Source organism: Bufo gargarizans, chromosome 2 (genome assembly GCF_014858855.1).
Source record: "Bufo gargarizans isolate SCDJY-AF-19 chromosome 2, ASM1485885v1, whole genome shotgun sequence".
NCBI classification, from domain to species: domain Eukaryota; kingdom Metazoa; phylum Chordata; class Amphibia; order Anura; family Bufonidae; genus Bufo; species Bufo gargarizans.
The window spans coordinates 59,980,327-60,006,640 of NC_058081.1; the positions used below are offsets into that span (position 1 = coordinate 59,980,327).

The 26,314-nt window shown below is 47.9% G+C and overlaps 1 protein-coding gene across 1 annotated transcript in view; it reads left to right on the forward strand.

The window, feature by feature from the left end:
* BIN3 (bridging integrator 3) overlaps nucleotides 1-26,314 on the forward strand; it is a 53,042-nt gene that overhangs the window by 450 nt on the left and 26,278 nt on the right. The window lies entirely within an intron of this gene.

Consider the following 26,314-nt stretch of genomic DNA (forward strand, 5'->3'; position numbering starts at 1 on the left):
ATAAAAATAAACGACACATCATCCCGTGGCCGGTGCCAGCCGCATTGGCGATTGGATGTCACAGAAGTGTTTAAGGGACTCTGTCTGGAAGCCTAAGGAATGGGAGACACGGCACAGGAGCGGGACCTGCTGCTAAAAGGAATGACCCAGTGGAATGCCCGTAGAGAATAATGGAAATGTAATATTTGAATGAGAGACAAAACTATTTGACCTCTCTAATAAATATTTAGCAGACATACTCTCCAAACTCGGTGGGATTATTTTAGATTAAGTGGGATTTTCATTGGTTTCTATGGAATGACAAGAGGAATGACAGAATGGAATGCCCATAGAGAATAATGGAAATGTAATATTTGAATTAGAGACAAAACAATTTGACATATCTAATAATTATTTAGCAGGCTTACTCTCCAAGTTCAGTGGGATTATTTAATGTTCAGATTACGTGGAATTATCAATGTTTTCTGCAGAATGACCAGGGTGAATGACACAAAGGGATGCCTATAGACTATAATGGGAAGTAAACTATGAGCTCATTTGCAGGTAAATCTGTGTTATGTAGGACATTAACCTGATAATCCCACTTAATCTCAATTTTAAATAACCCCACTGAACTTGAAGAGTAAGGCTACTTTCACACTAGTGTTCGATCGGATCCGTTCTCAACGGATCCGATCATATTAATCCGTTCAGTACGGATCCGTCTGCATTAATAACTTAGAAAAATTTCTAAGTGTGAAAGTAGCCTGAGCGGATCCGTTCAGACTTTACATTGAAAGTCAATGGGGGACGGATCCGCTTGAAGATTGAGCCATATGGTGTCATCTTCAAGCGGATCCGTCCCCATTGACTTCCATTATAAGTCTGAACGGATCCGCTCGCCTCCGCACAGCCAGGCGGACACCCGAACGCTGCAAGCAGCGTTCAGCTGTCCGCCTGGCCGTGCGGAGGCGAGCGGAGCGGAGGCTGAACGCCGCCAGACTGATGCAGTCTGAGCGGATCCGCTCCATTCAGACTGCATCAGGGCTGGACGGAAGCGTTCGGCTCCGCTTGTGAGCCCCTTCAAACGGAGCTCACGAGCGGACAGCCGAACGCTAGTGTGAAACTAGCCTAAGCCTGCTACAGATTTATTTGATGTGTTGAATGGTTCAGGCACCAAGTCACGTTTTACTTCCCATTATAGCCTATGGGCATTCCATCACCTTTGCATTCTATAAAAAACGGTTATAATCCAAGGTAATTTTCATTTTACAATCTGCTACTCTACCCAGGGAACACTTGCGGTAAAGGTTAATGTCCTACATAACACAGATTTACCTGCAAATGAGCTCATAGTTTACTTCCCATTATAGTCTAGGGGCATTCCTCTCGTCATTCTGCAGAAAACAGTGATAATTCCACGTAATCTGAACATTAAATAATCCCACTGAACTTGGAGAGTAAGCCTGCTAAATAATAGATATGTCACATGGTTTTGTCTCTAATTCAAATATTACATTTCCATTCTCTATGGGCATTCCACTTTCTTGTTAAAGTCTATGGGCATTCCATTCTGTCATTCCTTTTAGTAGGTACCACAGGACCTGATAGAAGCGGAGTCTTTTATATTTATTTAAATAAATGAATTGTCGGGTGACCCCTTTAAGAGAAGGAGGTCTGGGATGCTGTCCAGGCTTGACCTGGCTGTCGTTATACAAGTGTGTAGTATTGGACCCCGCTAAGATGGGAAGAAAGGCTGACTAATTGCTCATTAATGTGGGAATGCCCAAAACTCTGTATAGTGCCGTTACTCTGTTATTCCTGCTAGAAATTTTATGAATAAATTGACAGTGGGTGTTCCCAGTTGGAGGGGTGTCTCTGCACAGTCTTATGCTGACTGTGTAAGGACACACCCGTTTGACATGGTAAACACAGAGTAGTCAATTGATTTCTAAATTTCTAACAGGAATAACAGAGGAACGGCACAGCGTCCTGTAAGGCCGTGCTGTGTTCACTTCTTGTAGGAAGTGCCGTTTTAGTCAAACGATGTGAATGAACGGACCCTGATGACTCTGGTTGGGGCTCGGTGGGTTTTCCTCCTATTTTATCTGGCAATGGAATCTGCAAGCCTATAATGGGGGTGCAAGTAGTCTCCTCGTTCTAGCCATCGTTGGGGGTCTCAGCGCCCAGACCCCAACCTATCAAAAGTTTTACCAAAACTCTCTGACCCTTAAGATCTCATCCACTTTGCTGCTGTTACACTGTGTCGAAAAGCTGCATCTGCCGTGTGTGACCATACCCCAAATTCCAGCTTTTGCATATTGATGATGTCCCTGGAGGATAGGCCATCACTATCAGACCACGGAGCCGCAGTACACGGTCGGGGGGGATCCTCCGGCTCCATTGACTGTTTAGTTTCCTGCGCAGGCAATGGATGGGGCTGCCGGATTTCAGACCACCACCGATCTGGTGTTGATGACCTGTTTGGAGGACAGACAGCCTGTCTAAGTTTATGCCAATGTGCCCCGGCGTGTTTCAAAAGATGATAATGATGGAAGTTTTTAATTACATGTCCTTTCTGGACCGCAGCGGCATTCTGTTGGGAGAGTAGTCTTCGCTTACGAGGAGGCATGGCTTCAAGCGGTGTAAATGTGGCGCAGATTTTCCAATAACTTGCCTATATTCATATTTTCCACACGTGTGTTAAAGCGGTTGGCCCATCCCGCACTTTGGTGGCATCGCTAGGATATGCCACCAATGTCCCCGGGGCCCCGCACCTAACTCTAGAACTGTGCACCCAAAGCGAAGGATAACGTACTGCGCATGCGTTCACCATTATGGGAGTTCTGAAAAGAGCTGATCAAGTGCGCACGGCTATTTCCAGAACTCCCATAGATGTGAAACGCGCAGTTGCCTCTCCATTCACCTCTCCATTCACCTCTGTGGCAGTTCTGGAAATAGCCGAGCTATCGCTTAGGTATTTGCAGCATTCGCATAGAAGGGGGCTGCACTTGTGCGGTACGCCATTGTTCGCTTTGGGGCCTTGTTCTAGAGATAGGTGCAGGTCCCCCCTCTATCAGACATTGGGGCATATCCTAACGATATGCCCCCCCACCCCCCAAAGTGTGAGATGGGGCAACCCCTTTATATCCGAAGTCTAAAAGATCCTCCCCAATGCTGGGGCCCCTCATTTACATTATACTTGCCTACTCCCGTCACCTGCGTTGCCCCGGATCCATGCACGACTGCCGCTGCATCTCCCTGTGAAGCGGATCAAAATATCCGGCGACGGAAGGGAGCAACCAGTTGCAGGCAGCAACGAGGATATGCCTTCCTAGAATCGCGGGTGACTCTAGGGAGGTCTTTTCCTGCCACCCCCTGCTATTGGCTGCACCCCCCTGATACCTGCGGACAAGATTAAGACATGCTCTATTTTTTGCGGAGCCATGGACCGGAAATGCGGGTCTGCATCTTTTCCAGTCCCATTGAAAATGAATGGGTCCGGATCCGTTCCGCAATGTTGCGGAACGGATCCGGACCATTCATACGGACGTGTAAATGGACCCTTAGGCCTCATGCACACGACCATTGTGTGCATCCGTGGCCGCTGTGCCGTTTTCCTTTTTTTTTCGCGATCCGTGTATCCTGTCCGTCCCAAAAATAGGACCTGTCCTATTTTTTTGACGGACAACGGTTCACGGACCCATTCAAGTCAATGGGTCCGTGAAAGAACACGGATGCACACAAGATTGGCATCCGTGTCCGTAGGTTACTTTCATACAGACGGATCTGAAGACCCGTCTGCATAAAAGCTTTTTTAGAGCTGAGTTTTCACTTCGATCTCTTACAGGGGGCTGTGATCCGTACAATTAACGCCTCAGGTGCTGCACCTGAAGGGGTTAATTGTGCGTATCATAGCCCCCTGTAAGAGATCCGGGGCTGCCAGGCAGCAGGGGGCAGACCCCCCTCCCTCCCCAGTTTAAATTTCATTGGTGGCCAGTGCGGCCCCCCCCCCCTCCCTCTATTGTAATAATAACATTGGTGGCACAGTGTGCGCCCGCCCCCCCCCCCCCCCTTCCTCCCTCTATTGTATTAATACGTTGGTGGCACAGTGTTATTAATGCAAAAAAGGGAGGGAGGGGGGCCGGGGGAGGCCGCACACTGCCACCAATGTTATTAATGCAATAGAGGGAGGGAGGGGGGGCCGGGGGAGGCCGCACACTGGCCACCAATGTTATTAATGCAATAGAGGGAGGGGGGGCGGGGGAGGCCGCACACTGGCCACCAATGTTATTAATGCAATAGAGGGAGGGGGGGGGGCGGGGGAGGCCGCACACTGGCCACCAATGATATTCAAACTGGGGAGGGGCACCTGAGGGGTTAATTGTGCTGATCACGGCCCCCTGTAAGAGATCGGGTGCTGCCAGGCAGCAGGGGGCAGTCATGTACACAGTTTGTAGTATATTCTAACTAGAAGCGTCCCCATCACCATGGGAACGCCTCTGTGTTAGAATATACTGTCGGATATGAGTTTTCACGATGTAACTCATATCCGACAGTATATTCTAACATAGAGGCGTTCCCATGGTGATGGGGACGCTTCAAGTTAAAATATACCATCGGATTGGAGAAAACTCCGATCCGATGGTATAAAAGAGACTCCAGACTTTACATTGAAAGTCAATAGGGACGGATCCGTTTGAAATTGCACCATATTGTGTCAACGTCAAACGGATCCGTCCCCATTGACTTGCATTGTAATTCAGGGCGGATCCGTTTTGGCTCCGCACGGCCAGGCGGACACCAAAACGACTTTTTTTTCAGAAAGAGAAAGACCCACGGACGAAAAAACTATCACGGACCTACGGACCCCGTTTTTGCGGACCGTAAAAAAAACCGGTCGTGTGCATGAGGCCTTAAGGTAATGATCACATATTGCAGTGATTTCAGTGACTGAAGATCCTTACATTTATATGGGGTTGTGCGTGGATTTCTGCAAACCTTAACTCCATGTTGTGAAAAAAAAGTCAGTAGCAAATATGACTGTCTCCTGCGTTTCAGATTTGCCATAGAGCGTCATCTAACATCTAAAACTTGTGTTTTTGCCGCAGAAAAAAGCACCAGAAAACATAGGTGCAATTTTTTTTATAAAAATAGCCACTAAGAACGCCATCAAAAAAACTTATGAGTAAACCTAACTTCAGGGTGGTATCGGGAGGAAAAGACTGACCAAAATTGGGTGTTTTTTGCAGCAGCATCACCTTTAGGCCTCATGCACACGGCCGTTGTGCGGACTTTCCGTGCATTGGGGACCGCAATTTGCAGTCCCCAATGCACAGGCGACATCCGCGCAGCGGCCGGGACGGATCGAGACCCATTCAATTTGAATGGGTCCGTGATTTGTCTGCACCGTAAAAAAAATAGAACATATTCTATTTTTTTTGCGGTGCGGAAGCAGCTCCGGATTGCGGACTCATTCAAGTGAACGGCCGTGTGCATGAGGCCTCGGGATCACAGCGGACCCTCCACTGCTTTCATCCTCTGCATTGAAAGCCGCAGCATAAACTGATGTGCTGCAAATTCAAAGCTTCCAGCAGAAGTCGGGTTTACGCAGGGTGTGGATGACATTTCTAAAATCTCAACCGCTTTACCTGTACTGTAAAACGCTGTGGATTTTTCGCATCACATTCCGATACAGAGAATCCACAGTCTTTACGCCATGTGTAAACCCACCCTTAAAATAAATAAATAAATATGCCCAGCTGTAGGTGTCCAGACCTGGCCTCAAATGCAGAATGTAGTTATGGAGGCTTCCCTGATCTCTAAGGGGTTTCTGTAGGCTGTAAATATTGATGACTGATCAATATCAGATTGGTGGGGTTAAACTTTTGGCACCCCCACTGATGAGAAGCACTGTGGCCTCCTCACTTATACCAGGCACAGCGCTGTCCATTGTGTAGTGGCAGTGCCTGGTATTGCAGCTTATTCCCAGTGACTTGAATTGGACTGAGTTGCATTAAGGCCGTGTGACCCATGAACTTGATCTAAGGACCGATTATCAATATTTAAAGGCGTTGTCTCACTTCAGATGTTGTTGGTATATCGCTAGGCTATGCTGCCACTACCACCCCTGGGACTCGCTCCTATCCCCAGAACAGGATCCCCGAAGTTAACGGAAGGCATGTGCGCGGTGCGTCGTTCATTTACTTCTATGGAACTTCCAAAAATAAGAGTTCGCTCAGCTATTTTCAGGACTCTCATAGAAATGAGTGGAGCGTACGCTGCGCATGTGCAGTGTGCTCTCCTGCACTTTCGGGGGTCCACTCTGGAGATGGGTGTGGGTTTCGTCTCATCTGACATTGGTGGTGTATTGCTAGGATATGCCACCAATGTCTGAGATGGTAAAACCCCTTTAAGCCTGCCCAATGAAACCAAGACGTAATCAAGCCTGGATATATTGGGGTACGGCCACATGAAGCGGGTGCAGCGCAAATACCGCACCTTTTACTGCAATCAGGGGGTGCTGGTGTAAAACGGAAGACTGTTTAGGGTATAAAGATGTCATCTAAAGTACACACCCTGAAGCCGGCCATACACATTCACTGGCGACTGCTGTCTCTTTTGACTCCCCCCTTCCACCTTCACTGGCGATCGCCGTCTCTCGTGACTCCCCCCTTCCACGTTCACTGGCGACCGCTGTCTCTCGTGACTCCCCCTTACACGTTCACTGGCGACCGCTGTCTCTCGTGACTCCCCCTTACACGTTCACTGGCGACCGCTGTCTCTCGTGACTCCCCCTTACACGTTCACTGGCGACCGCTGTCTCTCGTGACTCCCCCTTACACACGTTCACTGGCGACCGCTGTCTCTCGTGACTCCCCCTTACACACGTTCACTGGCGACCGCTGTCTCTCGTGACTCCCCCTTACACACGTTCACTGGCGACCGCTGTCTCTCGTGACGCCCCCTTACACACGTTCACTGGCGACCGCTGTCTCTCGTGACTCCCCCTTACACACGTTCATTGGCGACCGCTGTCTCTCGTGACTCCCCCTTACACACGTTCACTGGCGACCGCTGTCTCTCGTGACTCCCCCTTACACGTTCACTGGCGACCGCTGTCTCTCGTGACTCCCCCTTACACGTTCACTGGCGACCGCTGTCTCTCGTGACTCCCCCTTACACGTTCACTGGCGACCGCTGTCTCTCGTGACTCCCCCTTACACACGTTCACTGGCGACCGCTGTCTCTCGTGACTCCCTTACACACGTTCACTGGCGACCGCTGTCTCTCGTGACTCCCCCTTACACACGTTCACTGGCGACCGCTGTCTCTCGTGACTCCCCCTTACACACGTTCACTGGCGACCGCTGTCTCTCGTGACTCCCCCTTACACGTTCACTGGCGACCGCTGTCTCTCGTGACTCCCCCTTACACACGTTCACTGGCGACCGCTGTCTCTCGTGACTCCCTTACACACGTTCACTGGCGACCGCTGTCTCTCGTGACTCCCCCTTACACACGTTCACTGGCGACCGCTGTCTCTCGTGACTCCCCCTTACACACGTTCACTGGCGACCGCTGTCTCTCGTGACTCCTCCTTACACACGTTCACTGGCGACCGCTGTCTCTCGTGACTCCCCCTTACACACGTTCACTGGCGACCGCTGTCTCTTTTGGGTTTGCAGATTGAATGAAGACCCATTAACTTCTATGGGGCCGCAAAAGATGCAGGCAGCACACCGTATACTGCCCATGTCCGTTCCGTGGCTTCGCAGAAAGCATACATGTCCTATTCTTGTCCATATTGCGGACAAGAATAGGCATTTCTACAATAGTGCGGAGCGCACGCGGCCGGCATCCATGTTTTGCATAACCGCTGTTTACAGACTGCAAAAAAGATAGGGCCGTGTATATGAGGCCTAAAGCTACTGTGTCCCATTGATAAAAAAAATGTGTGTGTGAACTGCCTTCTGCTGGAAGCTTTGAACCTGCAGCAGTCACTTTATACTGCCGATTTCAACCTTTGCGTTAGAGGTTGAAAGCAGTGGAGGGTCAGCTGTGATCCTGCCAGTGATGCCACCGCGAAGACCACCCAATTTTGGTTAGTCTTTGCAGTTTTCCTCCCGATACTACCTTGAGGTTGGTTGGGTTTGAATTTAGGTTGTTGCTGCCATTTTTCTTCACTTTAGTGGTTTTAGTGGCTATTTATTTATTTATTTATTTTTTTAACACACCTGTGGGAATATGAAAGACAGGACACACAATCATATTTTTTTTTTTTTTTTTTGCTACTGACTTTTATTTTTTATTTTATCAGGTGGCCATTCTGATATTGATATTCTAAGCATCAGTCAAAAACGTTAAATGAATACAGACAATAGGTGTGAGCGCCATGCTAGCTAAAGGTTGCACTCTATTAGGAGACGTGGTGACACAAAAGGTAAAAGTGCTTTATTTTGTACACCGGTGCAGCCATCTTAGGGCACTTGCACTCTCTCTGGTTCTTGGAGGTCCAGCTCATACCCGAAATCTGTCCAGCCTATGGCTAGCCTCCTTGTGGTATTGAAGGCAGCTTCCCCTCTGGGAGGTGCCCGAGCGATAGGTGGTCTAGCCTTTAAGAGGGTGCATTAGCAATAGGTTGTCTAGCCTTTCTGGTTCCCTGCAAAGGCGTGCCATTCTTCTGTCGGTTTGCCCATGTACTGATCCATGCCTGACTACTGGATTTGACCCTCTGCTGCGGATTTGACCTCAGCTTGATGCTTGTATTGACCCATGTAGCTGTGAAAGGCTGAAGACCAGGGATAGGGGGATTTAGATTACACCCTTAGGCCTTGTCCACATTTCCATGTCATTTTCAAGTCCATGAAAAAGTGTCCTTGTTTCATCCGTGATGGATCCCTGTTTGGTCCGTGTGTCCCTTTTTTAGCCTCTGTGGAGTCATCTGTAATCCACAGGTGTTGCTCAGCTGAAAATTAAATTCCAGAGCATCTCCTATCCTAGTCTTCACTGAAAAACGGATGCCATCTGATCCGTGTTGTGTCTGATTTTCACAGACCCATAGACTTCAATGGTTGTGTTCGATCTGCATCATGGACCAAGGTAGTGCACGTCTCCGTGATTTAAAAAAAAATTTTTTTTACTGACCCACAGTCAGTAAAAAAAAATACTTGTGTGAACAGACACATTCAAATCAATAGGTACGTGTGCTGTTTGTGGAAAATGCGGACAGCACACGTCAGTGAAAAACGGAAATGTGGACGTGGCCTTAGATGTGGCCCCAAGTCATTCCATTCAGTAACACATCAGATCCACATCTGCTGCCATAATAGGCGGTCACCAGCATCTGTGCTCAGATATGGAGTGTGGGAGTACTGTATAATAAGGGGTCACTGGAGAACAGTCAGATGATAGGACACCCTACAGGGATGTGTGTTTTTAGGATGTGCCTAAAGTTGAGGACCTGGCTGTCCGGGGTAGTGCGTTCCAGAGAACTGGTGCAGCACAAGGGAACTCTTGGCGCTGGGAAGGTTTGGATTCTCAGATTGGTACAACGGAAAGCACGGGTATGGTGGTAGACGGATGCTCTTTTGGCGTACGTCAGGTCAGTGGAGCCCTATGGAAACGGTTAGTGGACGTAGTGGTAAAACTCAACATCAGCAGAACCTTATGAGTTACTAAAATGTGTCTGGCCGCAGCTTAGAAACGAGGCCTGTGGCTTACAGGTGGCACGTTCTGCTATTGCCTACACCCCCACTGAAATCTATGGAATGGGACAGCCCCTGTTATTGGCTTGAAACCAGGACAAGGAGCACTAAGGGCCCCTTGTTTTTGGAAACAGTGGAGGATCCCAGAGGCTATGAAAGTAATTCAGTGATTCCACTGAGCAGTTTCGGTGCCTGGCGATGTGCGCCTCCTGGCAGCACAAGAGTTACACAGCATTGACAGCGCAGAACTCTGCACAGCCCATTCTTGGGTATTTTTGGCCACCCTCCAGCTCCTAGAGAAAAATATCTCCTGTAGCCAAGTATGCTGTGCAAACAGAATCCATGTGAAGTTCCCTCGCTCTTCTCCGAGCCCTGACTCACCTTGTTCTACATTCACCAGCACCAGATCATCCGCATCATGTGCCCGCTTCTGGCAGCATCACCTTGAACGGAATGCGGACTGGCTGCTTATCCCCAGGGCTGTGTGGCAGTACAAAGGCACTCGAGGGGCAATATATTGAGGTTTAGATTGTCCACATGCAGGTTTGTATAAGGGTAGGTTCATACATCTATTTCACTCATCTAGCAGGCTGTTCTGGCAGAAATCGCCGTTCACCGCTGGACCTAGGGCTGCAGCTATTGGTTATTTTAATAATCAAGTATTCTATCGATTAATCCAATGATTTATCGAGTACTCTAATAACAAAAAAACCTCAATGTATATATTTTATAAAAACTCATAAGACCCCACCCAAATGCCATCATCAGATCCCCATGCCCACTCCAGTGCCATCAGGCTGCTTCCCCCCCCCCCCTCCTCCAGTGCCATCAGGCTGCTTCCCCCCCCCCCCCTCCAGTGCCATCAGGCTTCTCTCCTCCCCACCACCCTCCAGTGCCATCAGGCTTCTCTCCCCCCCCCCCTCCCCCCATTGCCATCAGGTCCGTCCCCCCACCCAGCAGCGCCATCAGACTCCCTACCCCCTGTGCCACCATCTCCCCCTCCTAGCCAGAAGTCCCCAGCGCCAGTGAAATAAAATACTATTACTTACCCCTGCACTGCCGACACTCCAGAGATCTTCTATCTTCTTCTTCGGAACACATCACACAGCGCACTATGTCCTGAAAATTTGTCAGGATACAGTGCAGCGCTGTGCGGGCAGGTGGGTAATAGCAAGCGCTTCACTCATGCTCCGCGGTCACATGACACAAATGAATGATAATTTTTTTTTGTGTCCAGTTACTCTATTTAATTGAGTAATCGTTTTAGCCCTAGCTGGACCCCCTTTACTATAATGGGAACAGACTGGGTTTCGGTTGCTTTCTGGCATAAGTGCCAAAAAGCAGCCGGACAAAAACCTTTGCATGCAACGATTTTTGTCATGCCAAAAACAGACACTCATGCCATAAAGCGTCCGGACCCTATTATTGTCGAAGGGGTCCAGCAGTGAATGGCGGTATCGGGAAAACTGTTTCAGGCTTTTCTCTGCCGGATCAGTTAAATGGAGGTGTGAACCTATCCTTAAAGAGGTTCTCCTCAGAATAGGCCATCAATATCAGATTGGAAGGGGACTGAGACCCGGCACCCCACCAATCATCTGTATGGGAAGATGTGAGTGCCGTCTCCCTTCTCTTTTCCTGCCCGCTGCTGCTATGTCTATAGCGAGTGGGAAGAGAGAAGGGCACGTTCACACTGTGCATGCCTATTGCCTTCCCTTCATACAGCTGATCGGCGGGGGTGCCGGGTGTCGGACCCCTTCCAATCTGATATTGATGACCTATCCTGACGATGGCTCTCCAGTATTAAAAGCCCGGAGAAGCCCTTTAAAGTGGCTATCCAGCTTACCAAATAAAAAAAACTCACCCCTAAATAGCCCTTGATAAGGAGGGGAGTAGGAGGGGAGGGACTGTGGCCACTGCGCCACCAATGAGGAGGAGGAGGGGAGGGACTGTGGCCACAGTCCCTCCCTTCTACTCCCTCCTCGTCTAAGTATTATATTAATTGTGGGGCCTCCCCCCCCCCCCCCCCCTCCACACGATTAAATCATTGGTGGCAGTGGCCCCAGGGTGGCAGCTTCTGATCAGAGCCCCAGCTGTGTAATCCTAGGGCTCCGATCGGTTACCATGGCAGCCAGGACGCTACTGAAGCTTCGGCTGCCATGGTCAGCTCCCTGCTGCTGTGTGTACTATGCACAGGGCAGCAGAGAGAGTGTAAAGTCCTATTCACCCTGATAGAGCTCTATTAGGGTGAATAGGACAAGGGTTGTGGCCCCTAAGGAGGCTAGGAGTTATTAAATAAAAAGTAAAAAAAAAAAAGTTTAACACCCCCCCCCCCCCAAAAAAAATAAATAAAATGGAATATATCGCACATGCTTAAAATTATATCGCAATATAGATTTTAGGCCATATCACCCACCCCTATGTTGCAGATATCAAAAGGCGCACGGCAGCTCAATTTCCACACCTAAGTAAAAAGCAAAGTATTAAGTTTTTTTTCTAATAATGCTGTATTACGCTGCTGTTTTTTTGCATGTAATCTGCACCGTGTGAATTACCCGCAAAACATGGATGCCAGCGGTTTATGTCCCGCACTTTCCCGTTATGCACTATTCTATAAATGTCTATTCTTGTACACAGAATGGAAAATAATAGGACATCTTATTTGTGGGATGGCGGAACGGACTTATAGATGCGGAAAGCACGCAACGTGCTGTCTGCATTTTGTGCGGGCCCCATTGAAATGACAAACAAATGCAGATCGGATACGGACCGAAAATGCAGTCGTGTGCATGAGGCCTTAGGCCTTGGTCCGCATCCAATCTGTATTAAGTCGCAAGCACACCAGGTGCTGTCTGCATCCATATGTCCATTCCGCCATCCCACAAAAAAGATAGAACATGTCCTATTCTTGTCCATTTTAGGGACACAAATAATTATTTTACTATAATGCAGGAATGGGAAATGTGGGACACAAACGGCCGGGAACCGTGTTTTGCGGATACGCAGTTTAGGGACCGCAAAGCGGATATGGTTATGTGCATGAGGCCTAAGCCATCTCCTTCAGCCTTGGCATCTTGGATTACTTGATCATCATTCTAGGCTGGGTCCACATGAGCAGATGATTTCCTTTGCGGATTTTGCCTTAAATCTGTGACGTAGCCATGTCAGAATCCAGATTTTGTCACTGCTTTTCGGCACTGTAGTGGGCATGTCTGGTCTGGACTCGTGCGGGTAGTTATTAATGCATTGGCTGGTTTCTAATTCCATGCTGTATGGGTATAGTACCTGACATACAATGTGCCTTTTCTTCTCTGCCTACTACAGCGTTTGGCTATCCCCAGTAGCCGGTGATGGGCTGCATCATCACTGCAGGATAGCAACCAGAGTGGTGGCGGGAGGTCATGGTCAGCCATGTGCATTCCACATTTTCCCGTTCCACATGTCCCGCCCTGTGTTAAAAATGTCTATTCTTGTTTGCAAAACGGACAAGGATAGGACATCTTCTATCTTTTTTATTTCTGCTGAATGGACGTACGGATGCAGCCGATCTGCAGTTTTTGCCGATCCAAAGATACAGTGGTGTGCATGGGTCCTTAATGTGGGTGGCCGCCTTGAAATGTGATGTAGTGTTTGCACAGGCAGTTTAGCAGAGGCAGCACCGGACCGCAACCTCCGAGCTTCCAGGCAGGACACGTAGGACCCGGGTGATTAGTTCCTCCACTCCGAGCGTCCCAGGACAGCTTCTTGACCCGCTTGATCATCCAGCACCGTGCCAGATTAAGGGACCAGTACTGAGCACTTGTACTCTTTGCTGTAAGACGCGGCGCTGATCCATACATTAATCCAGATCCCACAAGCTGCTATCTTCTCCTCTGCTCGGTGAACAGATTGCACGGTTGCGCTATGCCAAGAATTTCCATGGAGAAGCTGCACGGCTCCATTTATATCATTCATTACACTGATTTTCAGGCATGTGGAGAAGTGTTTATTAAGGAGCCGGGTCGTAATCTTTCATCCCTGTAGACCCGGGACTGACGTGGGTCCCATCCTGTAGACCCGGGGTCGGGCTGTCTGTGCTGCTCTGCTAGGCTTTTAACTGTTTATTGTGTAGTCATGGTATTTCAGCCCTGGGAGAGCATGCAAAGAGTTAACAGCGCCTTTATATTGAGATGCGAAAAAGCAGTAATATATCGGTATATTTTCCCTGCAGTGGATTGTGCTTTCCACGAGTCCATCTGGAGATCTGTACTGTAAACAAGCTGTGAGTCAGGCCTTCTAAATATACCAAGCCATAGCCAGCCTCCAGAACGCGCTCCAGCCACCGCCGCCATCCCATTGGCTGACAGGGTGCTGGTTGCCATGTGCATAACTAGTGTTTTTTTTTTTCCTCATAATTATTTTTTCTTTTTAATTATCCTCTGCTGCCAAAGAAACATTGGTGCCAGGGATCTGCCACATCTCGTTTGGGGGGACGAAAAGTTTGGCGAGAGAGAATGAGGACTAAAACTTGCGCGCAGCGAAAGGAGGGACGCGATGTGATTGTCTGGTGCGACCCGGCTTCTTCTTCTTCTTTTTTTTTTTTCTGAGACTTGGTTGGCAAATGGTTGTGAGGGTTGTGTTAGGACATAAAGCAAGTGCAACGGAAAAAAATGTAATATACCCACTATGAGAGCCGTATCTGTATATACACTGATAATGTACATGGTATATATAATGATTAGAGGTATCTGTATATACACTGATAATGTACACGGTATATAATGATGAGCAGATATCTGTATATACACTGATAATGTACACGGTATATAATGATGAGCGGTATCTGTATATACACTGATAATGTACACAGTATATAATGATGAGCGGTATCTGTATATACACTGATAATGTACACGGTATATAATGATGAGAGGTATCTGTATATACACTGATAATGTACACGGTATATAATGATGAGCAGATATCTGTATATACACTGATAATGTACACGGTATATAATGATGAGCGGTATCTGTATATACACTGATAATGTACACGGTATATAATGATGAGCAGATATCTGTATATACACTGATAATGTACACGGTATATAATGATGAGCGGTATCTGTATATACACTGATAATGTACACAGTATATAATGATGAGCGGTATCTGTATATACACTGATAATGTACACGGTATATAATGATTAGAGGTATCTGTATATACACTGATAATGTACACGGTATATAATGGTGAGAGGTATCTGTATATACACTGGTAATGTATACAGTAGATAATGATGAGAGGTATCTGTATATACACTGATAATATACACGGTATATAATGATGAGCGGTATCTGTATATACACTGGTAATGTACACAGTATATAATGGTTAGCAGATATCTGTATACACACTAATGCAGCTCTCCCGGTGATATGGTGCCATGGATTGTGTCGGGTTGGCTGTGGGATAGAAGTGCTCATTAGTGGTTAGACCTCAGTCTGTTCCTGACACCCGCACTGCTTCCTGGTCTCCTCCTTGATCTCTCATCCCCCTTCCTGTCTGCTATAACTATACGCTTGTTATCCAAGGTGAGCTGATCGGATGTTTATAGAAAGTCTATTTCCAGGTGGCAGCGATATATATGTTCTGTAAGGGACCACAGACGCAGCGTATACTGCAGTGTATGGTCCTGAGCACTGCTGCTCTTCAGCTTCTCAAAGACCTTTGGTAGATATTTTTGCTCTGCACTGTGAACTTGTGTTTCCTATTGTTTTCTTTCTCCTCCATTGTCCTGATCATTCTTTGTGGACTTATGGACAGTTGTAGAGCAGTTTTTTACTACCTACGATGTGTGTTGGTGGGCGTCTTTGAACTTGGGCCCACAATTTCCAGAATCAAGGGTCCATAACAGTCAATGAAGATACTTGCACGTCTTCCTTGGAGTAGCCAGTGCCACAATTTTGCTGTCCATTTGCTATTGATCTCATAAGTGCTTTACTAGGTATACCAAGTTATGAAGATGTCCAACCCAGTATTGAGGGGTTCCCCACCACGGTCTCTTTGTTCAGGGATCTCGTGGACCATTGGTGTCTTCTAACATCTCTCCAGTAATCTAATTATCTATTTTTAAGGGATTATGCAGTTTTGAAAACTCTTTTTCATACGCTATATTAAGAAATTCTCGTCTTTTGGTCCAAGTTAGGGCTGAAGTAAACGATTATTTTAGTAATCGAGTATTCTACCGATTTTATTTTAATCAAGTGCTCTAATAAGTAAAAATGAATTAATAGACCCCCCCCCCCCATCAGTCCCCAACACCCTTCTTCCCCCCCCCCCAGTGCCATCAGCTCCACTCCCCCAATGCATTCAGTTGTCCCCACCCAGTGCCATCAGATGCCATGTCGTCCCCCCAGTGCCATCAGATGCCATGTCGTCCCCCCAGTGCCATCAGATGCCATGTCGTCCCCCCAGTGCCATCAGATGCCATGTCGTCCCCCCAGTGCCATCAGATGCCATGTCGTCCCCCCAGTGCCATCAGATGCCATGTCGTCCCCCCAGTGCCATCAGATGCCATGTCGTCCCCCCAGTGCCATCAGATGCCATGTCGTCCCCCCAGTGCCATCAGATGCCATGTCGTCCCCCCAGTGCCATCAGATGCCATGTCGTCCCCCCAGTGCCATCAGATGCCATGTCGTCCCCCCAGTGCCATCAGATGCCATGTCGTCCCCCCAGTGCCATCAGATGCCATGTCGTCCCCCCAGTGCCATCAGATGCCATGTCGTCCCCCCAGTGCCATCAGATGCCATGTCGTCCCCCCAGTGCCATCAGATGCCATGTCGTCCCCCCAGTGCCATCAGATGCCATGTCGTCCCCCCAGTGCCATCAGATGCCATGTTGTCCCCCCAGGTAGTCACTACCCCGACTCTCCCCGGTAGTCACCGCAGTAGTACCATAGTGTTGGCATTCAGGAGCCTTGGAGAGACTAGTGCTGCTGCCACCCAGCTTTCCCAGGCACAGATCTCTATGGGCAGCAGGCTTCCTACCTGTGTCTATGGCAGAGTGGATCCTGGCCAACACCTCCTGGTGCTCCCCGGCCTCCAGCAGCTTTGCGATATCCCGGTGCTGCCAGCTCTTCCTGGGCACGCACTTGTTGGCCAGCTGCCTGAGCTGCACACAGGTCCAGCGGGGCGAGTGCCCGATGTCCACCCGGCTGCACACAGGTCCAGAGGGGCGAGTGCCCGATGTCCACCCGGCACAGTCGGCAGCGCTTCCTGGTCTCTCCCCGCAGACAGGGCCAGCAGTACGTGTGCCCACACAGCACAGTGACCGGGTCCGGCAGGAGAGTGAGAGGCTTCACTTCACTCACACTCCGTGGTCACGTGATTTAAACGAATCCTCGATGCAGGGAAATTGCATCAAGGTTTTTTTTGACTTGATTACATCGATGGTTTCCAAGCAGAGGGGTGCAGTGATGGCTAGTTCGCAGTGTTCGCCAATTAACACATGCGGGCTGCCATCTTGACTCACAAGTCCGGCGACTTACCTGTGGTCACCGGGAGCAGGCAGTTCTGAGAACAGCCTGATAAGGGCCCCAGCCGCTGTTCTCGGAACTGCCTGCTCCCGGTGACCGCATTTGTTTCAGACCGGCTCGCGGTGCTGGCACGGGTAAGGGCTTACCTGTGCATCGCCGGACTTGTGAGTCAGGATGGCAGCCCGCATCTGTTCGTTGGCGAACACTGCGAACTGGCAATCACTGGAGGGGTGCTTTTGTGATTAGCTCATTTTCAAGGGACCCTTCTGACAGGTAGAGAGAGTCCAAATCCCATTATTAAAGGGGTTGGTCTATCACGTACACTGGGGGCATATCGCAGGATCCCACATCTGGGACCTGCACCGATCTGTACAACGGAGCTTGCAAATTGAAAAAGAACGGACTGCGCACGTGTGGCCACCCTCTATTTTCTGCAGTCCCACAGAAATGAATGACCGAGCACTGGCTCGTCTATTTCCATTAGCCCCATAGAGGTGAATGCAGTAGTGGCCTTCCCATTCATTTCTAGGGGACCTCCCATGAAAATTAATGAAGGGCTCTACTTCGCTTTGCGGGCTCCATTCTAGAGGTAAAGTATGAGAGGGACCAAGCCCTTTAATTTAAATGTCCATCTTTAGTGGGACGTTTATGCCCTCTAGGTACACCTTACAAATACAAATTTTTATTTAACTCTAGGGGGTGAAATTTCTTCTATTCATGACTCCTTACAGTGGTCGTATTCTGCAAGTGTTGTAACCGGCTTCTGGCCACCATTTTTATTTGCACTAGTATCCTACAGCAGTAAGCAGCCTCTGCCTCTATAGCAGTGACACATGGAGATCTGCTATTGTCCTCCTATACATGTATGGACTGTTTGTATGCAGGAAATATCTTCTTGTGCACAAAGCCAGGAGAACCCGCTCAGACCTTACAATAGGAATTCACGTCCAAAACTGTGCCCCTTTTCTCTTTAAAGTTCCCTTTTGAAGGTGTGTGTGTTTTTTTTGTTTTTTTTAACGCTTCAGTCAGTCAATCTGTAAATTATTACTTGGCTTCTTCCGACTTAGATGGTCCTTCTGTCATGGTAAGTAATGAGTTGGTGCACATATGAAGAAAACGTGAGAATGTGCAATCAGATTTGTGTCCACCATAGTCATGCTGATTACATCAAGATATTGCACCTGAGTCTGGTGGAGCAGTCTGTTCCAGGTCTCTGGCCGGGGAGGAGTTAATGGCACAACTCTCTCATAAATGATGGTCCTGATACTTTGGCAGTGAAGGAGTTTGAGGAACTGGGGACAATCCTCTGCTCACAGAAGTGGGATTTTTTTTTTTGGGTGACATTTTATTTAGCGTTACCCATGAGTGACGTGTTCTGTGTCCTCCTGTGCTGCAACAATAAACAGGAAGGAGTCCAGGCCGCAGCCAGTCATTACCTGCCCATAATTGTATGACTTGTGGGCAAGGACGGAAGGAGGGGGAGACTCAGCCAAAAATAAGTCAACGGAAGTTCTACTACATAGCAGGGTGACAGGACGATAGTAAAGAAGAAGAGGCCAGAGTCACTCCATCCATGCCTGCCATGTCAGAGGGGGCAGAAGGTTGGCCTGCCATGTTGGAATCTATGTTGTGAGTGCCACCTAGATAAATCTTAACCAGGAGCCACCTCCAAAAGTAAGGAGTCATGAGGATGTCAATATATGTTGCAGCGAATCAGAGGGTCCAATCCTCAGCACGTCGGTCATGAATGGCGCAACAAAATTTGAGTTCTCGCAGATCCCCTTCTTACTTTTTCAATATATATGTGGACAACCCTAACTGTCCTTGTAAACCTTCTCAAAGCCTTTTTGGGATGTGGTTGCATGTATTGGCAGAAGAACATTATTAGTTGGGTCGGGAGTTGATGTTGGGTGGTGAGACCTAGATCACAGTTGGCATTGTTGTTCTTGTGGAGACTCTACAGCCAGTGACCTTCTCCTGCACCAAACCTGGTGAACCATCTGTGCATTAAGTCATTGTTCTGCTAGAATTGGAAAGGACCTTCCTTAAACTGCTGCCACACGGTTTTCAAGAATATCATTGTCTGCTCTGGAAAACCATCAAACACAACCCAAAATCTTCATTCCTTCTCCACCAAACTGTACACTTAGCTGTACCCATTGACTCATCAAGAATTTTTAATAAATCTCCCCCCTTTGCCAAAATGAGGTCTTGTTTAGGATAAGAGAACATCTCCAATTCTTCACAGTCATCTCTCTGTGGGTAGACCAGCATCACTGTTTTGTTAAAAAGCTTATAACTATGCAACCTACCTAATATATAGTGAGTAATACAATATTTTCGTGAAATCTGAGGGTGGCATCTCATCATGGTAAACACTGGCATCTGTGCCCAAACTGTGAACCAGAAGATCATGTCTTAGGCCTCATGCACACAACCGTTGTGTGCATCCGCGGCCGTTGTTCCGTTTTCTGGTTTTTTCCGCGGACCCATTGACTTTCAATGGGTCCGTGGAAAAATCGGAAAATGCACCGTTTGGCATCCGCGTCCGTGATCCGTGTTTCCAGTCCATTAAAAAAAATGTGACCTGTCCTATTTTTTTTCACGGACCCATTCAAGTCAATGGGTCTGTGAAAAATCACGGCTGCACACAAGATTGTCATCCGTGTCCGTGATCCGTCTCCGTTTTTTCCTATCATTTCAAAGGCAAACTTGACTTTAGATTTTTTTTTTTTTTTCATTTTTCATGTCCGTGGATCCTCCAAAAATCAAGGAAGACCCACGGAAGAAAAAACAGACACGATCACGGAACAACGGAAAACGTTTTTGCGGACCGCAAAAAAAAACGTCCGTGTGCATGAGGCCTAAACCTGTGAATCTAGATTACCAAGTCTTGTAGATTGAAGGACGACGATTGCTCTGATGGATAGCTACGTTTTTTGGTTTTGCTCTTCATGCTGTGGTCCCAATAACTGGTCTCCAACCACCTAGTGGATAGATGATAAATCTTTAGCGATCTGTCCAGATATTTTGTTAAATGGGTTGTTGCCTATGGGATTATGCTGAGACCTCCCTTTATAGCTGGCGTTTCAGTGCCCATAGTAGATGATGGAACATCATTTAGGACCTCCATTGGGAATCTAGAAGAAATCACTAAGTGCTTCCCTTTCTCTTGGCCTGCATTAGGTTTGCCATCCATTTAAGGGGTATTCCCATCTCAGTCATTCATGGCAGCCCTTTTATGCTATTGCAGGAGTTACGAAAACAGGGTAGCACAGTCCGTTTTGGCCTTTCACTTAATTTTGGCCACTGCATCAAACAGGTTTTCCAATAAAGGGGTTGTCCCACCTGGACATTTATGGTAGATCGATAGGATGTGCCATGAATGTCTGTCTGATAGGTCTGAGTCTCGCTCCTCTCTCAAAAACGAGACCCCACCATAAATGGGAAGCACACAGCTTGTGCATGGCCACCTATCTTTTTTTCACTGCTCTGGGACTGCAGAAAATGGCTAACCACTGGCTTGGAAGACCCCTATTAGTAAAAGGAGAAAGCTGCACACGTATGGTTTGCTCTTACTGTGGGACCTGTTCTAGAGATAGGTGGGGATGTCACCTCTGGGACCCATTCCTATCAGACATTTAGGCATGTCACAACAATGTCATAAATGTCCATTCAGGACAGCCACATTTAAAGATTTCTGATGGTAGACTTCTGAACGACTTGTCGTTTTTTGGTTGACCAATGAAGGTTTCTATTTTGGATGAAAATGCTAGTAGTTAAAATGATAAATCACTGTTCGACCTCTTTTTGGCCTGGTCTGGGCTTCCACTGATGGGATGCAGGCGCTCTGCATCTTGGCAAGAATGATTTTTCAGCTACAACACTTGACAGTGATTTAAGAAAATCTAATTTAGCAGATCAACTGTTACCAGCTATAGCAGATACAAAAAGGCACCAGTGGTTGGCAGAAAATGGTCTGAATAGGCCTTTTTAACCGCCCAAAATCTCTAATATTTTTACACATGCAGTGCTTTGAATTCAGTGGCTGTCATGTAATGCTTCTCCCCACCTGTGGAGGCACTGCAGGAAAACTGAATACTTGCTTAAAACTTCCTTTTGCGTATTACAGCTGATGGTTGTCGGCCATACTACCAACCTCTGCAGAACCATCCAAATATCTAACTGTGTCCTAACTCTCCCCCTATGGCAGATGTTGGGAGGAGGGAAGGATCGGGTTTGTTGGATTTTAGTTGAGTTTTGAGATGACTGTCCTCATTGAGAACACATTGATGTCTATCGGGTCAGGAAACGAATAGATTTCTAAAGTGTACGTCCAGCCTTAGACCAGTTGCTTGGTTTGCTCTGTTGAAGAAATGTTGTCACTCCAGTAATTTCAGAAATTGTACTGGCGCGTCTCACCGTGCATGTGAAAAACCTGTTAAGTCACACGCTTTCCCAGGAAGCCAGCTTGATTGATAACTGTAATCTGCATTCTTTTAATTCCATCACCTGCTGAAGGCTATCTAATCAACATAGCAAAACCTCCATACAGATGAGTTGTGGATTCTGATCATATGGCATCACCAACAGACCATTTATCTTAGACAGTCAAAATGGATGCAACAATAAAGAAAACTACTAAGAAATATGGGCGTAACTACCAGGGTAGCAGATATAACCATTGCTATGAGGCCCACCGACCATGCAGGTAGTGAGGACTAGGGACAGGTGTGCTACCGTGTATTGTGACGTCACATGTTCATGATATCTGACCTGTGATGTCATTATTTGTACATCTATGTACTGACATCCCTGCATAATTCCTGTGCCCTTTTTGTCAGTAAGTAGATTATCCCGATACTGTGTGGCATCACTGTGTGCATTATCCCGGTACTGTGTGGCATCACTGTGTGCATTATCCCGGTACTGTGTGGCATCACTGTGTGCATTGTCCCGGTACTGTGTGGCATCACTGTGTGCATTGTCCCGGTACTGTGTGGCATCACTGTGTGCATTATCCCGGTACTGTGTGGCATCACTGTGTGCATTATCCCGGTACTGTGTGGCATCACTGTGTGCATTATCCCGGTACTGTGTGGCATCACTGTGTGCATTATCCCGGTACTGTGTGGCATCACTGTGTGCATTATCCCGGTACTGTGTGGCATCACTGTGTGCATTATCCCGGTACTGTGTGGCATCACTGTGTGCATTATCCCGGTACTGTGTGGCATCACTGTGTGCATTATCCCGGTACTGTGACTATAAATCGGCCTTCTGTAAGACTGAGAGGCTGGCCCTGCTGCTTAAGAGATTCCACCCCTCCCTTCTTTATTGACCGGGCCAAACGCCTAGCCTGATCCTGTCAATCTCATGCTGTCACCATTGCTCTGAGTATCGGAGAAAGCATGTGTGCCAGAGATGTCTGCGTACACGCAGATGTGGAGGTGACTGCTTCGGACAGAGGACTGCCTCCTCTGCTTTTCGGTATACCCAGACGTCAGTGGCGCATGCGCAGTGGTGATCTGTGCTGTTCCGGTAACAACTGATACTCAGAGCAATGACAGGACTAAACAAGATATTGGGATCTGTCAAGGGAGTGGGAGTTGATGAGCAGCAGGGCCAGCCCCTTGGTGCTCCAGGAGGCTGAATTTGTAGAAATTCAATTTGTTAGAATTGATTCACTCATGTCTGTGGCATCGCCGTGTGCATCTTCCCTGTGCCGTGGCATCGCCGTGTGCATCTTCCCTGTGTCGTGGCATCGCCGCGTGCATCTTCCCTGTGCCGTGGCATCGCCGCGTGCATCTTCCCTGTGCCGTGGCATCGCCGCGTGCATCTTCCCTGTGCCGTGGCATCGCCGCGTGCATCTTCCCTGTGCCGTGGCATCGCCGCGTGCATCTTCCCTGTGCCGTGGCATCGCCGCGTGCATCTTCCCTGTGCCGTGGCATCGGCGCGTGCATCTTCCCTGTGCCGTGGCATCGGCGCGTGCATCTTCCCTGTGCCGTGGCATCGCCGCGTGCATCTTCCCTGTGCCGTGGCATCGCCGTGTGCATCTTCCCTTTGCCGTGGCATCGCCGTGTGCATCTTCCCTGTGCATTAGGAAAACCATAGCTCCATATCCACTGTTTATGGAAAAAAATGTTGCCGCTGTACGTTAAAGCATTTCTATAGTATTTGACAACATACATTTCTCCTGTAGTGGCCACTGCAGGGGAGATGAGCAGATGATGGCAATATCACTGTCTGTTTGCTGGAGGTCTCCAGCCAGACCTGTGGAAATCGGATGTGAAGAGACAACCCCTTTTAGATCGCTGAAAAATCCCTTTAAATTCCCCTTTCCATTAGGCTCAGTGTAGTGATTGCCTTCTGCCGCCTCTCTGGGTCTGGCTTATGGTCCTCGGTTCGCCGATATGATCCGCACTAAAGAGAGGTCACATGACCGCAGCAGCCAGAGGTATCTTTCAGGTCATTCTCTCCGATTTTTATTTTTTTTTTATTTTATTTTTTTTCTTTTCCTTTTCTTGATCGGCAGTATAGCAGACTTTCCGGACCATCTGTCTCCAGAATATAGCGCTTTTGCTTTATATTATTGGTACCCATGTGTTAAAGGGATTCTGTCACCAGTTTTTGACCCCCACATTCAAAAATATGGTTATGTGCATGGAGCTCTTGTGATTCCTAATGTGGTCTTATAAGCTAAATCTGTAGGCTCATTTAGTGTAAAAAACGTTTTATCTAACCTGTCATTCATCTCACTAAGGTGCCCAGGGGGATGCTCATGTCTTCCAGATGCCGCCCGCACCCGCCGCCGTTCGTGCCCAGCTCCTCCTTTGCTGTCATCAGCGATGTGCCCAGCTCCTCCTTTGCTGTCATCAGCGCCGCCTCAGAATCCTTTGCTACTCCTCCGGCTCTCCCTCACTCCCCCCTCCTTCTTCTCTAACATCCCGCGCGTGCGCACACTTCAGGTCATCAGGAGGTTGAGCGAAGTGCCGGCGCATGCGCACTTCGCTCAATGAAGCCGAACGGAGAAGTCCGCACGGGTGCATCAGGCACAGGCCTGTGCGCACGCGCGTGATGTTAGAGAAGAAGGAGGGGGGAGTGAGGGAGAGCCGGAGGAGTAGCAAAGGATTCTGAGGCGGCGCTGATGACAGCAAAGGAGGAGCTGGGCACGAACGGCGGCGGGTGCGGGCGGCATCTGGAAGACATGAGCATCCCCCTGGGCACCTTAGTGAGATGAATGACAGGTTAGATAAAACGTTTTTTACACTAAATGAGCCTACAGATTTAGCTTATAAGACCACATTAGGAATCACAAGAGCTCCATGCACATAACCATATTTTTGAATGTGGGGGTCAAAAACTGGTGACAGAATCCCTTTAAGAATATGTCTCTTGGCATGGGTGTCAGTGAATCTCTCCGCTGCCACATTTCCATACTTCTAAACCAGCAAATAGAAGTTTTTGGAACTCAATGCCATTTTTTATTTATTTTAATTTTATTCTGGATTAACAAATATAGCGTACATTACATTGATGAGTCGCTTTTAATACCTACCTAATAATAATATTATTATTTATTATTAAAGCGCCATGGGCCATTCATTCCATAGCGCTGTACATATGAGAAGAGGTATATAGTGATCCCTCAACATACAATATTAATTGGTTCCGCGACGACCATTGTATGTTGAAACCATAAGTCTATGGCAAATGGGTAATTGGTTCCAAACCTCAAAAATGTCAACCCGGAAAAAGGGAGGTTTTATAGGAATTTTATTTTTTGCCTGTTTGGGAGGCATAATGTCCCTTCGGGGATCTCTATAGAGAAAAAAAAAATTGCCACTGTTAAAAATCCACCTAAAATCCATGGTGGTAATTCCACTGCTAAGTGTGTGGGGGTGGGGGCTTTACTGTTCAGCCTGATTTTGGGGTACTGTACTGTATTTTGTAGTAAAAGCAGTGTGCATAGAGGCTTACCGTTTTACTGTAAATTAAGTGTTCAACTTGCCTGTCACTCTCCGCACGACCCTCCCGACACAGCCCTACAGCACACACTGCATTCAGCCAATCAGCTTTCACAGCACTTCAAACTGTAAAGCACGCTGATTGGCTGAAGTAACAGTACAGGGGTGGTACTGTACTCCAGCCTATCAGCGTATGTCTCTGATTACCGCGGACTGCACACACTGACCTGGAGATGAAACACCGATTGGCTGTATTACAGCCAATCAGCATGTACAATAGTTCGCTTTGGTTGCGCGCCATGTTACAGAGGCTGCCGCGCTGCCTCACAATCACAAAAGGTATCGTATGCTGAGTCTGTATTCAACTTACGATGGCCTAGGAGAGGCCATCGTAAGTTGAATCCATTGCACGTTGAGTACATCGTATGTCGAGGGATCACTGTACATACATAATACAGACAATTGCACTAATCATAAACAAAACGAGTTACAAACTGGTACAGAAGGAAAGAGGGCCCTGCCCTTGAGGGCTTACAGTCTACATGGTATGGGAGAAGGACACAGTAGGTGCTGGTGAAGTTGGTCATGGCAGTATAGAGGCAGCAGGGTCACTGGTTGTAGGCTTTATCTCCTTAAAGGGGTCTCTGCTGTTGGTATCGCTGTAGGAATCCAGTTTCGTCTGGTGACCACGTTGTAAATGCTAGTTAGCCATGCTGCAGAAAGACGTCCTGGGCTCACACTAAAGTCGGTGGGCATCCAGGGTATTCATTGGATGCATGCCGCCCTCGACGCTGGTTCAGGAGTAGGTCTTACCTGTTACTTGATATCACCACCAATTGTGGTCAGAGACGCTCTTCAGCAGTGTCGGACTTGGGTTCCTTGGGCCCACCAGAGGATATCCTTCTTGGGCCGTCTCTTATATCATCAGTAAAGTCTAATAAGTTTTGAATCAAAGAAATGGACCCCAGTGGCAAGTGACTTTCTCCAAATGGGGTTTTACTTCTGGACCTTCGTGCTCACGGTGTTATTGGGCCCACTGGAGGATCCTCTAGTACTCTGGTGGGCCAGTCTGACCCTGCTCTACAGAAAGACACCAAAATAAACTATTAAAATTAGCTCCCTATTTTGTGTCGGTTGTTTTGA